General features: G+C 35.8%; 1 protein-coding gene across 4 annotated transcripts in view; it reads left to right on the top strand.

Moving 5' to 3' along the window:
* The window catches only part of LOC139138160 (fibroblast growth factor receptor 1-like), a 95,956-nt gene that overhangs the window by 7,077 nt on the left and 70,435 nt on the right, over positions 1-18,444 (top strand). For 2 of the 4 annotated variants that reach the window (XM_070706402.1, XM_070706401.1), the window contains exon 2: positions 4,737-4,821. The exons of the other annotated variants lie outside the window; for them this stretch is intronic. The gene's annotated coding sequence lies outside the window, so the exon portion shown is untranslated. The remainder of the gene's footprint in view (positions 1-4,736; positions 4,822-18,444) is intronic. 4 annotated transcript variants of the gene reach the window in all.

The following is an 18,444-nucleotide window of genomic DNA, read 5'->3' on the forward strand; positions in this document are numbered from 1 at the left end:
CGCGAAGCTTGTTGAATAGGCTGATTTGCCTCTGTCATCTGTCAACAATGGCCTTCTCCTCTGAAACCACATTTCCGATTGATTTGAAATTTGATATGAAGTTTACTTTTGGTGACCTGAGTTAGGCTTGTTCAAATTGTGGTGAAATATATGAATTTGTATTTTTAAAACAATTTTTGTCATCTTTGGTCAAAAAATCTTTAAAAATTTTCTTAAAAACTGCAGGTCAGACAGCTTTGATATTTGCCATATAGGTCCCTAGGGATGACCTTTTTCATGTTTATTCAAATTGTGCAGAAATATGCAAACTTGTATTTTTACGGCAATTTTTGTAAATTTTATTTCACCAAAAGCACTTGTCTGATTTAGTATTCAAGGTCATAGGGATGTTCAAAATGTGATATATTCAAATTATGATGAAATGTACAATTTTGAAATTTTTGGGACAATTTTTGCAAGTTTTGGTAAAAAAATTATTTCTCAAAAACTGCTTGTTGGATAGCTTTGATATTTGGTATACAGGCTCCTACATAAGAACTAAATGTGATGTATTGAAATAATGATGAAATCTACAATTTTGTAATTTTGAGGCAATTTTTGCCATTTTTGGTTAAAAAATTTGTTTCTCAAAAACTGCTCATCTGATAGCTTTGATATTTGGTATACAGGTTCCTAGAGGTTCTCTTTATATGATGTATTGAAATGGTGAAATCTGCAATTTTTGCCCTTTTTGGTCAAAGAAATTGTTTTTCAAAAGAACTTGTCTCATAGCTTTTGTTGATATGTTCTCAGGGATGATCTTAATGTGATATGTTCAAATTATAATGAAATCATCAATTGTGTATTTTTGCAGCTGTTTTTTGCCATTTTGGTCTGGCCACTGAGTGAGCTATCAAAGATTTCCACCTCTGCATAAGAAAGCGCTATGTTCTTCAGAGCTGTGTGTATGTTGAGTCACAAAGTGGCAGTTACTATAGTGAAATACAGACACCTTGATATGCATGTGTACGTTAGTAGGTCTGTACGGTCTAACCAGGCGTGTAGTAGGGCATGTGTAAGCCTACTCGCCCCACTGTCAGTTTTCATCTTTGGGCCATAGCTGTTTGAGTGAGGTTGAAGTAAAACTGGTACATGGTAGTCCTTCAGTAATGTGTGCCACACATTCATCTAGGCTTGCCAACATATTTGTCCTCCGGTAAATCAAAATTTGAAGCTCACTTTTTCATTTTGCTGGATGGTGCAAGGTGAAGACCCGAAACTGTCGTCAAAGATCACCGACATGTACCATGGAGATCATGGACAGCTCTTGTCTCTTCTGAAAGTATAATTACAGTAATAGGAAAGAGGAAATAATGAGGGCTTTCGTGGAAAATCAATCTTTTTTAGTCCGTTTTGTTATTTGGTGTGTCACTGCTGACACTCTCAGTTAGGTTACAAATATCTCTAGGGAGAATGTTTACACATGTTAATTATATGGCAAGGTCATCTTTTGCCAAGCTGTAACTTTGTTATGTAGTGATAGTGGGAAGACAAGTCTTGTGTAAACACATGGGTGACAAGAAAGTCAAAGTGTCATAATGCCCTCATGAAGTGTCTGTCTGCGTTTATCAGCTGATTGGTTGCTTTGCGTACCAGTCCTCTGCCTCTTATAATAACAAACATCAGAAATAAGGACATCATTGGTAAAACAGATACTTGTATCTGTATTTTCACGGGAAGGAAGTAGAGGGTCTTTCTGGTGAATAACCTGGACCCTATTCGCTGCTTTTGGCCTTCGTCAACACTACGACGAAGGCCAAAAGCGGAGAATAGCATCTAGGCTGTCTGGCAAATTGCATCTAGGAAGCTGTATGCATTATGTCTTGTATGAAACCTTAATTGATTATAGGCCTTGTTCTGTGCAGGAAATCTTGGCGGTGTATTCTGTTTTGACAAATCAGTGTAGGGAGAGACTAAGATACAATACACCTCACATTTTACATACAGGTAATAGCAATAATGCAACGTCCAGGAACCAAAGTACAGTATGTAAATTATGCAAACAAAGAGCTTCTGGTCTTGTACTTTCGGTTAAAGAAAGAGTTGTACAAAAGAATGAGGATGGTGCAAATAATGACAAAAAAACCTTTTCACATAGTTTAGATCATAAACAAATATTTATAAGTTATGTATCTGTCACAGATTGCATAAAAGTTTGCTGAAGCTGATGTACTCTTGAGTTGGTAGATTAACATAAAACCCAGACAGATTGGTCATATTTCAGATTGTCGCAGTGAACAAAATTCATTCATTTAGATCAAAATCCATTCTCCTAAAGGAGAGTTCAAAATGTGAAGTGTTGATTTTTGACAAATAATGTACTGTAAGTTTCGAAGCAGCTATCAAAAAAGAACCATGACAAATTGTTTCAGATCGTAAGTTCAACAAACAACATTTCTTGTCGAGATGAAAACACACCTTCCCCCCAGCAAAACCTGAAAAGTGCAGTTTATGTCATCGACGGAGTTTAATGTAAAAATTTGTCACTTCTTTGCAAATTTAAGTTACAATATTAGCGTAGATAAGGGTTTATCATTAAAATGCGAGTGAGTGGGAAACCAGGCACTAAAAATATTTTTAAAATTCGTCTGTATGAATGTGCGGTTTTCTGTTTAATGTACAGGTTAAAAAAAAGGAAGAAAAAAGGGGTGTCTCCAAAATAAATTCAAAAGTTAAGTTCAGTAATTGAACTGAATTGAAACTCATAAACAAAATAATTTCACTGTTTGAACTTCTGTGAAAATCAAAGACAGTTCCTAAAATGCATGTACTCTACCTTGAAACTGAGGTTATGAAAGATACATGTATGTATTAAATACTGGTCATTTATAGGTCCCTTAGTAAAATATCTGCATAAAAGTGGAACCGATCTTGAAGAAGTTTGCAATTTTTTATCTTAAAAATTTCTCTCAGAGCTCAGTCACAAATGCATGTATTTATTAAAGTGAAGTTCACTGATAGCATTGAGCATAAAGTCCTTGCTTTTGAACTTGGGCGACAGTCCTTGATTGTCCCTTGGCAAGATGGTGTGAAAACAATACAATACATTACAATAACTACATGATATCACTCCTGGCATTGTGTACATTAATTTCATAGATTCTAATCTTCATCATGAATAAAGGCCGCCAGGAGGGCGACTGACTGGGGAGTAGTGAAATGATATTGCGCCGTCACCATTATACTGTGCATGTGTTGACTTAGGAGTAGGTCTTACTGCCATACTGGTGTAAAGTAGATTTTCAAAGATGTTCAGCCAAGTTGGCGAAACTCTTTCAAAAATTTCATTAGTAACTGCAAAACAGGACTGAACAATTCAGCCCGAAAAACCCTGTTGTAGAGTATTTATCAACGTTTTTGAGATCCAAGGTGCTTTTCAGTCAGTTCTGACTGTGAAAAAGTCTAGATACCGTTGAGCACACATATATGGGAACACAGTTGCATGCCATCTCTGGTGCAGATACTCATATGGAAAAACATGCAATGTCCAGCACACATACCGGTATACTCATATGGGATGTCTGGCACACATATACTCAATGGGAATACAGTTACATGCCATGTCTGGCACAGATATTCAATGACTTATGGAAAAACATGAAATTTGTAGCACAGATACCCACATGGGAACATGATTTCATTGCCATGTCAGGCACAGACAATCCACCCATTGCTACATGTACATCTACTCATATACAAGATATTTCAAAAATGTCTCAACAATATTTGTGAAGTGAAAGGCCTTGTTCAATATCACAAATACAGAAAATAACCAAGACATTTTTCTTCAATATATTTGTTAAAATGTAAAACTGTATGAAGGAACAGCAGTTTGGCACATAGATACTGAATACGTAGTTTTAGGTGTCACTGTGCAAATTATCAACTCTGGCTCCAGGAGTGTGACTGGTATCCCTAAATATGTGATTTAAGGTAGTATGCGCCTCAAAAGTGAAAGACTCAAACCTTCCTCAAGGAATCTTTCAACCATTCTCTTTCAACATCAAGAATACAAATCTTGGGTCATTGTGCAAATTTTTGTACCAGAGAAACAAATTACCTTAGATTTACCGATATTTGAAATTAAAAATGGATGCCACCCCTGTGTTAACTCTATATAGAAAAATAAAATTTTGGATTTTCGAAAAACTGAGACAGTGAAATGTTTCTTATACACCAAGAGCTTTAAAGTGAACCCCCACAAGTGGTAGATCTGAAAAGAATTGTAAAAGTTTGCGAGTCCAAATACCTGTGCCCGAGGCACTTCTACCTTAGTTATAGCAGAATATGACAGATATTCACAGACAAAATCCAGAGCAAATAAAAAACCCTAACCTTTAAATCGTAACTCTCTTTTTTATCAGTTATAACTAATTGATCTGTATGATATCATTTGATACATGCTTTGAATCTGTCACTAACTTTACTTTTGTTACAACTGTTACACTTAACCAGCGCAGAGAAATAGCCCTATCAGAGGCATCATCAAAAATAAAAAAAAATCCAATTGCTGTGCAGCTCACTGATACAAAATTTTTATGTTCAAGAGACCAAATGTTATCAGATTTTATTTGCTCAGGTCAGAGATAGTGATCGCATCCTGGGGGTGTGAGGGCATTTTGAATTGGGTTAGAAAAGACCCATCCTAGTGCAATTGACATCAAAGTATCAATTCCTTCCTTTTCTTTGATTGACAGTCACTGAAAGTTGCAGACTTTACTGATCCAATGAAGCCTGACATCACTGGTTGAATGGTTGGGAAAGAGTCGTCGTATATACCGTGTAAGTAATGCCAAATGCATGTATGCATGAAGGCTGAACCGTAAATTACAATTGCCATCTATTCCCTGTCAGTATTTTAAGAGCTTAGGCACATCTCTGCTGGAGTCCTGGCCTCCTCTTGTTTCTCTTGGGTGATAAACTTTTTTCCAACAATGATTTGCCAACTGTAATTTGATGCATGAAGTGGACCAGAAACCCTAGTGGAAGCTAAACAGACTCCACTGTGTCACACCAAAAACCTTGGTTATAGTCAAGCATTGACTGGTATTCATCAAGTGACCACGGGGAGGTTGCAATTTTACTCTTCATATCAGAATCACGTAGTGTAGATGTATAACTAGCACATTAGCGGTAGTTTTTGACTCAGTGCCAGAGGTTAGGCAGTGTCTGTGAAGGATTCCATGTCAGGACCAGACAGCATAAACCAAAGCTTTGTTTAGTCACACATTCCAAGTAGTACGTTACTTTACACTTTGGTCATAATCCGTAGCAAAGAGTGTTATTTGATATATGCAGGTCCATCATGCAGGATTTGGAAAAAGAGACTTTCAAATAGAAATGAAATCAACTGGATGAATGCTGTTGTCTGTGAAAGACATTTTGTATGTCACTACATGTACCAGTTTAGTGTTTTTCAGATTGGCATGATATCAGTTTGGGAAAATTCTGAATAAAACCATTTATTGGCAGTTTTTCAACTCTGATGGAGTGAAGACTTGGGTGTAAGTTTTCACTTCTTTCATGGAGAATCTCTTGTGAAATGCACAGTCTGTATAGCTTTGCTGCCATCTGTCTCTGATATTGTGAAATGTGTTACAGTATCTTGGATTTTACCCCTTGCATTGTTATTGACTGGTCTCTAACCTGGCATTTTTCGATCAGTTTGGCTGAATCCATGATTGCAGAATAGGGATGGAAGGGTCAACATTCACCGATCATTTTTGATGCTTTGAATTTTATCAATAACAAATTTTTTAAAACAAATCTTGAGTTTTAGAATTGCTCCACTGCTGTTATTTCATGGATTTAAGATTTCAACTTCAAACTTTTGTCAGAGCCAGCAACTGCCAAGCTTTACCTAGCAGTTCAAGTATGAAAATCCAAATTGCAGGCTTCACAATGGAGGGATTTTCATATCATAAAACCAAAACAATTATTCCATGCATCATCACCTAATTGAAAAACATGAACCGATGTAGACATCTTCATCAAAGATACAAGATAACCTTAGTGTAGTCAAGGTGTGTCAGCTGGTGTTCGAAATAAAAAAAAATTAAATTCTCTTTTTATATCCCCAACTGGTGACCTGAAAGACATTTACATATTCAAAGTTCATTCGTACGATACAGTAGCACTCTGCTGTAAATTTATATTAGTGGCTTGGGATTTTTCTTTACAGTTCACTGTATCAAGAAACATGAAAAGAAGTTTGAATTATGACCAGAGAAGGCAGGGTAGAGTCGTAAAATACTAAGAAGAAAAATATTAAATGCTTGAAAAATCCTTGACAACTTACAACATTTTATTGTCTGGTACTTTGGGAGTCAGCATGAAGGTTTTGTAGACCTCGTAGAGATCAAACAAAATCATAAATTGTTGTAAAACGATTCCCAGTGGCTATTTCCTTACAGATTTTCTGTTACCAGTCACAGTAGTGATGTGTATAGTCAGCATTGATTTGAAATTACAAGTGCTAAAAGCTTACTAATTGTAAACTAAACAGACCTTTTTACAGGCTTTTTGCAGCCTTTGGGAATTCAAGAAAATGTTGTTTAAGCAAATCAAAGCATTCTGAAGTTTTGCCATTCACACGTATCAGCAAAAGCTCACAAAAAATTTCTATCAGCTTGTCATGAAGGTATTTTTGTGTGATAGCAAGTTTAAGAAATTCTCTATGATGAAGTCAAATCATCAACCATTGAAAATTGTCTTTCTGACGGATATACTTGATAACTTAATGTTTCAATTCATAATTTATATGGGTGTGTGCCTTGTCAAGTTCCAATGTTCATGTTTGGTGTGTTGACTTGTATCCAATGGTAAACCCTTTCATTGCCATGGTTTGGCCCAACCCTATCGTTATCGATGGCAATTGTGGACCTGTTTATAGGGAATTAGGGGTGAACAGGTTAAAATTATTCTCTGCACATACTGCAATTAATAATCTCCTCATCAAAACGGTGCGCTCTTAGAGATGAGGCAATGTTACAACCTGTGAAATAAACTTTGGACCATTTCTCATTGGTTACTGAGGAGTGACTCCACAGTGGACAGTAAATACATGTATCTCCAGGGATCTAGCAAACATGATGTCGTCCAAGTGATTTAGAAATTCCACTCTCAGACCTCTCACAATATTAGTATTATGTGAAAATAAAGTATTGGGTATGACCTACAATGCGCTTATTGTTTATTTTTAAATTATGATCATGAGACTGTGAGTGTTTATCACTTGGCATTATCAGCATTGTTACTCGGTATCAATGCACAGAGTTGCTGATCAAATGTAGTGAAATTATGAACTAATTTTAAGCTGAGTTATGGGTGTCAATAAAAATGCAATAAATTTGAAACTGTAGTGCTTGAAATGTAATGGTTGTTGCTGAAAATATTGTACAGGAAGTGGTCAAGTTGTGGACCAGACACTGATGTGTGTACACATATATGTAGACTTTTTTAGGATAAACATTCTGAGTATAACTGGCAGTTTGCAATGGTTACCATTGTGCAGGGTGTGATTAGCAAACTAGACTTACCGGCACTTTTGTTTGTCACCTAATTACACTAACAATTAAATACACACATGGTAATCTAGTGTCAGTCCAGGTTGTATGGATGCTGCACTAAAAATAAATTGGCACTTTACTTGCCAATGCTGTTGTGCTGATTGTCATTATAAATAATGTGTTACTACTCTAAATATAGAATTGTGAGTGCAAAATTTGCTGCTGCTGATTGTCATGAAAACAATACTGTCTGTTCCGTATTTAAGACTACAGTTAGTAGTCAGTTTCAAGAAAGACAATTTCAGTAATTTTCATCAAGACATCAGTGATAACAATTAGTAATGTATTCATCATCTCTCATACACTTATTTTCCGAAAGTTTTGTTTAAAGTTTCAGTCAAATATATATTTTGCATACTAGTGACAGGACCTTGACATTTCATTATAAATAAACCCTGTTGAATCACGTGGTCTTACTTTTTATTCTCTTTCAAATTGATTTTTTAGCTCATATTTGGTTTTGTATATAAATACCAAAAATAGCTTATATGATGAGTCGGTGGCGTCTGTATGTCTGTATATTTGTGGGTATGTATGTGCGGATGTATGTCCGTCACACACAAAGGCTCCCATACTGCCAGAGCTACCATCTCAGTATTTGATGTACAGGTAGATGCAGGGGTTGATATGTGAATTTGTTCAAATGAACACATCAGTGTCAAAAATGTGCAAACATCAACGTAGAATTTTCCTCCACTGAACAGATAGAAACAACATTTATTGTTGATCATTGATAACCCATACTGGTATATACCAATTCTGATCAAATTTGAGCGACACCGTATAATTGCGGTATTTTTTTGACTAAAATTCTGATAAATAAAAGGGATACAAATATGCAAATGTATGCAACTATAAAGATTGAAAGCACACTTTGTGATTTATTATCAAGGACAGGTGACCTTAAGTTTTTCAAACATTTTGAAAACACTTCTCTGAGGATATTTGTGACAAAGAAGTTTTGAAATGCTTATAAACCTATTGTATGTTGATAAGTCTGTGATAAATATTTTTACAAGGGTGTTTTTGTTTTCAGTTTACCAGTTGCTTTGTCAGCTGACCACTGGTAAACAAGTCAAACATTGCACCTAAAAATCAACATCTTAATTCTTATACTTTTCTGAAAAATGAAACAAAGTGCCCTGTAATGTATTACATGTGTACAAACTTTCTGAAATATTTCCAAATGTATCTAACCACTTTAAATTTGCGTAATTTTTGTAACTATGGTTGTGTTGGTAACCCTTGTGTTCTGCCTGTGTTGTGTACATTGACCCATCACTTACCCTTGGAAGAAAAATACCTGAAACCTGACACTTGAACTAGACCTGTAATTGGATCTTTAATAACTGAAGTGCTTAATTTGAAAAGCTATTGTTTGAAAGAATTGGGGGCATTTCTCTGCAGTGGCTAAGCCATACTTGCACTGTGTGTGTTGCCAAGGGCAACACCTGTGTTCCCACATTGAGTATACTCTTGTGATGTTGAATTACCCTTCAAATCTGAACTGATAACAGCTTTCCACATTAACTCAAAAACAATACTCAAAACCTCCTTCCATTAAAGTCAACATGGATATATCTTTAAAGCAAATCAGTTTTGAGTTACAGGGCTGTCCAGCAGTCACTAGATATCTTAATGTAAATCGTATTTGAGTTCCTACATGCGTGGGCTGCAAAGACAGCGTTGTGTGTAAGTACATGTACGGTGTCTGTACTAGTAATCTTTTAATCACAGAAATATTCAAAAAATCTGTGAAGTATTAAGAGAACAAAGAAAATATTCAACATGGCTTCCATATCATTTTTCCATTAAGACTGGCTCCTCTGTGTCCAATCAAGTCTGCCATCTTAACTCTGATGAAAGGTCACCATTGGAAACAAACAAAGCCACTTGTTACAGTGTTGCAATTATTTGCTACAAGTTTTTAGCCTGCAGTCAGTCACCATAGTCTGCAGTCTGTTAAAAGTGTTCCAAGTTAAATACTTGCAGGTTGGTGTGTCTCTTGAGAGCCAACATCCTGGGCAGAGAGTTTGTTGATAAGGCATGGAAGTTTACAAAGTCTAATTAATGGGAAACATAAGTGAAAAAGACTGGAATTCATTTTGCACAGTGGAAATGACGGTTGAAAAAAATTAGACCACAACCTGTAAAGTTGTCTGCTCAAAAAATTGCTGAGAAAAGTTGAACATAGTATTTGCAAACTGGTGCTATGGTGGTAAATAATTTACTTCTGGCCAGTGTACATGTAATTGTAAGAAGATGCCTTTTCGTATTCAGCATATGGAAATGAATTTATCCAACATAACATTCATGACTATTAATATCCATCATCGTTTGAATCCAAATTTTTGCTCTGTGTGATGCATACTCTATTTTAAGCAAGCTATGGATGAGTGAAAGATAAGCTGAACTATTTATTCATATGGAAAGAATGTACTAGAAATACATGCACACACCATATTAAGAGTGAAATAATAGATTACAGATATGAGAGGAATGTTTTCCAGTCTTGGATGCCCACAGGCCGTGTAAACTGCCACTATGTATTAACTCTGAATATTTAGATTTTTGTTCTGCAGTGAGAGTTATGCAATGCCTTGGGGACCGTCTCAGATTTCCACATAAGTTCAAAAAGTGAAATTTCGCACATTTATCAGGGGTGGGGGTTGGGTGGGGGGTGTGTGTATGGGGGGTGTTGACCAATTCAATCAGTGATCTTCACTTTCACACTTTTATTTTGTTATCACAATCTCTCTGTATATTTTGTGGGAAAATAAACAAAAACTGCAATCTCCTACCAATAAATTTTACAGTAATTATTTCCAACTTGTTTGTGTCATGCTATGGTCAATACTCAAATTCAATTGATTCCTGGATGATGTAATGGCCTCGGGATACATATTCTGCATTAGATAGAGGAAAATGCTACATTGTAATCTCAGGCAGACAGCACCAATTTGCACTTTTGAACATTTGTTTAGGGGAAGAGGGTTTTGATGGAAATGATGGAAGTTTGTTTCTTGAACTTATGCGACAATTTGTGACAGTCCCTTATTTAGTTCATGCGTTCAGACATGCTAGCTATCCTTGTTCTGCTGGTTGTCTGTCTGTCTGTCGGTATGTTTGTTTGTCAGTTCCATATTTCAAGAACTCCACATTTGATTGGAATAAATTATCTGGTACGGAGATTCAGTTTGGGAATTGCAAAAACTGATTAGCTTATGTTGGGTGTGGCTAGCATAATTAATGCTCATTTGCATAATCTCAGAGTCTGTGCATGAAATCTTGTAAATTTCTGTACAAATACTGATCATGAAAACATGACAGATTTTAAAATCATAGCATTGAATATTTGCATTTTCAAAAACTCACAGTTAAAGATATTTATATTGAGAAACATGACTGTTAAAAAAGTTAATGAAACACACTATACATTGATGATACAACGTACTGGTACCTGTTGTGAGATAAAACAATAGTGCAATACATAAAGCCGTTTCATGTGAAGTGATTGATACTTTGCAATAATTAACTTTAGCAATTAGCAATATATAATTTGTTGGCCCAGAACAAATTCATAGAATTTGCTTCAGATATTGATAACACAAAGATGTTTTGTGTCAACTAATTAATAATTTGCATAGTTAATGACACTTTTTGAACAAAGCCATAATTTATGGTGAGTTATCAGATTAATTAAAATCATTATGCTCATAATGATACTTATATGAGTATATGAATGAACGCACAGACAAAATTCAGTTTAAGGTCAAATAATTGTTAATTTGCACATTAATGAATTATAAATTTTTGCCTTTATCTACACAATGTCTGCATCAAAGTTGAAGGATGTTGTTTGTAATGTTAATATTACAAGACAAAGGCATACTGTGAAGGTTTTACAACTTTGGCACAATTCCATGGTGTGAACTGACCTGGCGTTGGCCATCACTGATGAACGGAAAATGCTTCAGATCATTTTATGTTTACTACAAACATAATTGTTTGAACAAATATTTTGACTTTAATTTGTTTTTTTATGACTGGTAAATATTTGTTAACTCTTAGCAGGGGAGATATTCTTAACTTTAGAAAAGCGTTGTTTCAAGAGATGAGGACAATGATCTACACATTGGATGACAAATACTGCTTTGATAGCCTGATATGAAAATATCACCATTTTTCAATTACCTCCAAGAGATTGATGGCTAAGTCAGAATATGAAATTTGGTCAAGAAGATTGCACCATCCATTGTGATCAAACACTTCCGTGCTGGTGAACTGCTTGGCGTGGCTGACTGTACACATGTACATGTGTTGTCATTAATTCAATAGTACAATGATTCCCATGGGAGGTGTGCAATGAATAAAATATCTACCCATCAACACTGCTACATTGCTCCTTGACTTCCATCACCGGAAAATTGTACTGAAAACGGTTAACACCTTAATATGAAAAGTTTGGACTTGGTGTTCTCATCTTTGTACAGAATGGCTAAACATATATGCTGCACCAAGAACTGTTCCTTTTGATATTATAGGATGAAATTGCAAAATGTCAATCATATTGAAACATGTGCCCTGCCAAGCATTTATATTCATTGACAGCAAAATTATGATATATATGCTGTATGTACCATGAGTCAGAGGAAAGGGTGAATAATTCTGTGCTCTATTGAATTTTGGTCAAAAATTTTGGGTCGTTGCCCCACATCTTGATTGAATTCCTCTCTGGTTTAGTAATTCATCATCAGTCAGTGGAGGAGGTCTATAGTGAAATGTGAGTTGTTATTTATAAACTAAATTTCCCTCAGGTATTTGAATGAGTGTGTTTAATTTTTAAAAATATCTTGTATATCAGTCTTTTAGCATTTGTGTGGGAGAAATAATTTTTTTGCAAATGGGAGTTAATTGTTTTCGTGAACCAGCATGTTGTTAAGTGTCTGTCTTGGGATGAAAGTTGGACTGTGCGGGTTAGAGTACACAGTATATTTCTAAAAATAACCTGAAAAATCAACTGAAAAATGAAGTGGAGCATGAACTTTCATTAATTTATTGTAAAAATAATCAAGCGGGAAATAATTACCCTGAAATTCTACTTTGCTACCCATAGTGGTCTTAGTGTTATATTACCTTTATATATTGTTCTTGTGTGTCCATATGCAAATAAAGTTTGCATTATAAATTGCTTGTAGTGTTAAAACAAAAAATACTGTAAAATTTGGCAAAGACAGGTTTGTACACACATTGTTATGATATATAAAGCATGTTATAAACGAAATGATCAATAAGTGTTTGTGTTCAGTGCTGAACTTTTGGAAAAAGAAGTTTGATGACAAAGGCAGTGCCTATCATGGATAGCTTTAATAATTACAACAACATCTGACATTGTGGATGCTGTAAGATGTTTGCTTGCCATGGTCACAGACATCAGTTTTCTTTCACACAAGAACATGCAGGACAAAGAGTCTGTAAGGGTCTTTTTGAAGACATTTTGCTTCAAAAGAGGCTAATTCTTGTCAAACCTTTGAGCGCCAAAGTCAATTTTTGTCGCCTTTATAAAACAAGCCCCTGTCAAATTTTTTCAGATTTTTGCTAAAATTTTGATTAAAAAACTGTAGCCAATGAAATGTGATATCAATTTGATCCAAAATTATGAAAAAAATTACAGAAAAATTCATAAAAATTGGTAAAATGTTGCACTAAAGTTTTGGTGGGAAAAATTACAACACTCAAAGGGTTCATAATACTCAGTATCAGGATATCATCAGATGCTGTCAGTTTTCAACATAGACAGTTTCTTTACTGTCCATGGTTTGAGTCACAGGCAGTCTATTTCTTTCAACACCGTCTTGACACCTACGCAATGGCTAGGAGACAAAAATGGAATGGAAATTGAACGGTGTCAACTATCAAGGCGACATAATTGATGACATCAATGGCTACTTATCCCCCGGAGATCAATAAGCTGCAGAGAAAGGTTTTCAGACACAAGTTTTCTTCATTGTATGTTAGAAATTACTCTTCAGTTTTCATGGTTTTTTTTGCTGTGTATCTACAAAAGCAATTATTTCAGGGGTGGGGGTGGTTTGAAGATTATCAATAGTATTACCAGAAGCTCTGATGAAAAATCAGCAAAGATGTGTTCCACGCAAATTGTCGTGGCAACCATGGTTTACAATTAGAGGGAGGAGGAGTTGTAAAATTTACCAGTTGTGAGTTGAATGAAAGCCCCGTCTGTTGTAAGGATCTTTGACATTTAGTTATTATCTATTTGTATTCCCAAATGTGTCGTTTCCAGATATAGAGTTCTTCAAGGTGCCGGCATTGACAAAAAAATTGATTTTCAATGATGTACATGTAAATTGAACTGATGAGTGTGTAACTGCCGTCTTTGTTGTTCAGTGTCAGAACCGTCACGCTGAACTCATTTACAGAGTCATTGAAGATTGAAATGGACAACCCTGAATAAAATGAACCTTTTCTTTGTGCTTTCTCAGAGAATCTTCAAAATTGAAACTTTCTGTGAGTGAAGTTTAGCAAAACAATCTACTCCAGACTTAGCCAGGCATTCATGGAGATGCTTTCATATTTGGTTCTCCGTGCCAAAAATAAATATTGCTGTAAGGGCAGGCTACTCTGAGAAATTCAAGTTAATCATGTCTGTTTTGCCCTTTGGTGAGATACAATGTCAGGCATCTATGTGTGTGTGGTTGCCATGGTAGTTGCAGTTTACAACCAAGTAACGTCGTATCCACAAGTTATAGTGTAATTCTTGTTGATGTTAAAAGTATTTTAGGATAACACTGACAAATTGTTCTTCAAAGGCATGCAATTGTAGTTTTTCTTTTGAGAATGACTTTATGGAGTTTCTAGAGATGGAATGATTGAAATTGATGAGAATGTTAAATATTTTATCCAAGTCAGTTTCACTGAAGGGAAAACCATATGAATGAACATTTACGTCAAGCTTTGATTGTGATTGTGCAGAAAGATAGCACTTGTACTCATAAACTGTGAATATGTTGTTGTTGATGACAGAAGATATCATCTCGCTAATTTTTATGTCCTGAATAATATTGTAATTGCATCATTATGGATCAGCTGTGATGTAGTTACACATGGAGATGTACAATGTATCTTTTGGACAAAGTAAACATCCTGTTTGTGTGGCACAATTGCCACAGACTGATTTAAAGTAGCAATGTTTTTACTGGTGAGTTCAAATGAGTGACAAATTTGTCCTAAAAGTAGAACAAAGGGTACATGTATGGATATTTGAGTTTTGTGTATCTCCTCAAAGGCTGCTCAAGAAGATTTGTTGCATCAATGCAATGATGTCATGTCTGTGAATTATAGTATTTGGTACTGCAAGGAAAACTGAATTTTGAAAAAAAAACAGTCATACTATGGATTTGAAACACGTTCTACGAAATATTCAATAGTGATTTTACACAAAGATTTTACTTAAACTGAATTTCAGTTTAATGTAACAAGTCATTCTAGAATATCGGCTCCAACCAAAGTGTTACCTATGACCTTTCTGCACTGACAGGACTATGTAGTTTTGTTTAAGTTTAACAACAGGATAGATTTTCTGACATTACTCTACACAACTTGGGGAAATTTAAGAAAATTCAGAATTGTCGAAATTCCCTTGCTGTCTTAATCACCAGAGCATGACATGACTCCATCAACTTTAATAAGTGTCCTGTGATTCTAAAAAATAGTTGTCAGAGACGATCGGGACATTTTTATGCATAATTACAAATTATTTCGGCGGGAAAGTCTTTGGGACATAAAAAAAAAGGTGGGGTGTGATGCATGTGAAAGGTAATTGGCATTCTGAGTGTATACATACAATGTAGTACATGTGTATGTTCACTAGTCAGTTTAAAATGCATGCATGCTTTGAGAATGTAATAGCCGTGTCACAGTTTTGTCAGATGTGATGGTACAAAAGGAAGGACTTTAAGTAGTGCATATTATCCCACCATTTTTCATGACTCACTGAAGATGAATAAGAAACACTATAGAGATTAATGTATTAGTCTCAGTGATTATCCCACAAAGGGATGTCCCACTTGTCAATGCTTACCACTGGATGGTGTGTTTGTAATGGCCGGGCTTTTGAGTACACTGTGGCTAGCGCCCAAGTCAAGTACTGATCATCTGCAATTGTTTATTCTTGAAAAGAGATAACTGCTTGCATAAGATATCAACTTTTATGCAGTGCCTGTGTGTTTGGGGGAAAAGAGGGACAAAAAAATAGATGTGTGACCTGAAACAGCTGTTGTGAGAGGAGACGGGTAACCTAATAAGGCTGGTTATCTTTCTCAATCGATTTGTTGTAAATGTTCACCCTTAATGAGTTTCTTTGAGTATTGCAATTGGTTCAGACTATCATTGCATGCAGAGTGGAAAGTGGTCATCATGGTATAATTCATGTCCATTGTTTGGGGGAGGGGGGATGCAAAGGGAGAAATGCAGCAACTATGAAATGATGTTATTGAAGGGCTTCCTCTGTCGGAGTATTGCTGTTGTTGTGATGGGTTTGTGTTTGCATGGCTCTCTAGCCTAAAATCTATTCGTCCGCTTGCCTCTGTACCTCCGGGAGAGGGTCAGAGGTACAGAGGCAAGTGGACGAATAGATTCTAGGCTAGTAATGGCACTCAGACAGTATCTGTGCAGTGCTGTGTGCTCCGTCTAAGCATAAAAGCATAGTAACTTTGTCTGTGTTTCAATTGGATGTACAATAAATACCAGACTATAAGTTCTCATGCAGGCCAATGGAGGCAGTATTCGCAATGTACAAATAATGGGAAATTAGACAGTGTTGGAAACTAATGACATTGAGTCCAGCCAACATTAAAATGAATGGATCTAACTCATGAGTTGTTTCTGCCTTGTAGGGGTCATGGTAATTATCGCTATGGTAACGAGTCACTGTGCGCCATAAAGATAAAAGAGTTGCTGATTACGGCCAGGATCAATCATTACATAAAATTATAAGATGGAATCATGGTTGACACTGGGGACAGTAATTGCAAAGAAAGGTTATCACAGGGTTTAATGATGCGAATGCGTGTCGAAGTGGCTGCCCTTTGCTCTGAAAGCTGTCATTGGCTATTCATGTCATGGTCTTTCAATGGACGTTTAGACCGTTCCTTCCGGTGAAACGGCAGCAAACTGGCCAGGAATTTTTATTTTGGGAGAGAACTGTGGGCGTAATGGAAAGAATGCGATTTGGAGCAGCTGCCGTTGAGGAATATTTGAATTTCAATGGATTTATCTGAGAATTGTATCAGTGGCTCTCTTACCCTGACATGGATTTTACAGAATTGATAATCATAGGGATAATTGTAGAAAGCTCTCGTCACTCTTGTGCAAGATTATTGGCTCTGTGCTGAATTCATTTCAATTCAAGAGTTCCCAAATGCTTTACCGTGAATGAAACTTGATTAAATTGAACGAGGTATGAACATGTCCAACTGGGCAAACTTAACAATTCAACTGCGCTTGACCGTGAAGTGATCTCTTGTGACAACACAGAAAGTACATGGAATCAAGTTCAAGTGGAAGATGATGTGTATTTTAAAGCTAGCGATAAAAGTGTCAATAAGCTAAAGAACTTCAAACCTTTAGCTATGTATGTTTGTAATAGCCAGGATGGGTAGCAGTGTACAGTAATTCTCACAGATATATACCGTATTAGTGTGGAAATCATTGACACACTACTAGCAACACTTGTACATGTACTTTATAGATGTTATGGGCAACATATCACATGATAATAACATGTTTGGTTATGCTGTTCAGTTGTTTTTCAGAGTCAGAAAATGAGTAATTTGTGTTAAATAAGATGTTGTTTTTGGTCCTGTGATTGTGGTGCGGTTTACTGTTCTAGCTGTGAAATGAAACAATGTACGTGTACACATGCATATTGTCAACTGTCCAGCGTTGTGATACTTTTTTTGATACTTTTTATTGTGCTTATCCAATGCAGAGCATCTCTGTGCATACTTTTAGGTATATTGAACTGCGTTGAGACTTGTTCTCTGTAGAACCTGACTTTCCTTTTCATCAAGTTTTTGATGTAAGAGAAGGAGACTTGTGGAACACAAAGTGTAGATGTATGCCTAGCGACCCAGAGAAGGTCGTGATATTGACATTCTGTATGTGAAGTTAGAATTTCCATAGCAGTGGATGTACATGTACCATAGCTCTAATAATTTCTCTCCTGAAGTTTGTGTGCTTCAAATGAATGTGTAAGAAAATAACAGCTTCAAGGATTTTGTTGTCCCTCTGAAATTATTGCCTGTTATGACCATGTAAAGGATCTTGTCACAGACGGGCCATAGAAGTAATGATGTGTGTTAATGAGGAGTCAATTACACCTTATGTCTTAATTTAACTATCCTCTTAAACTATCTCCTCCAAAATTTGCAAGTAATTGTAATAAAAGAAAAGGGAAAGTAATGGGTACATAAAACTCAGCCATTGGGTCTAGATTGCAGGTCAAAGGTCATGCAAAATATTGAATATTGCAACTTTTGCAAATAAAATGTGTTTAAAGAGTGAAGTGAAATGTTATTGTATGATGCAGTATAGTTTTCTTAGCAGTGGAACAATATGACGGCATTACTTTTTATGAACATTTGAAATGAAAATTAATGTTGTTAATGCCAAGATGAAACGTGTAAACATCTTACTAGTAACTAATAGTGATGAAGGGAAGTAATGGTTTATTCTGTACGGGGAACCGCAGCAGTTCACAGCTCAACATCCAGTGTTTGTCAATTTTACACATTGTGCACTTGAAATATTTGCAGGT

This window comes from Ptychodera flava, chromosome 8, assembly GCF_041260155.1.
Source record: "Ptychodera flava strain L36383 chromosome 8, AS_Pfla_20210202, whole genome shotgun sequence".
NCBI lineage: Eukaryota > Metazoa > Hemichordata > Enteropneusta > Ptychoderidae > Ptychodera > Ptychodera flava.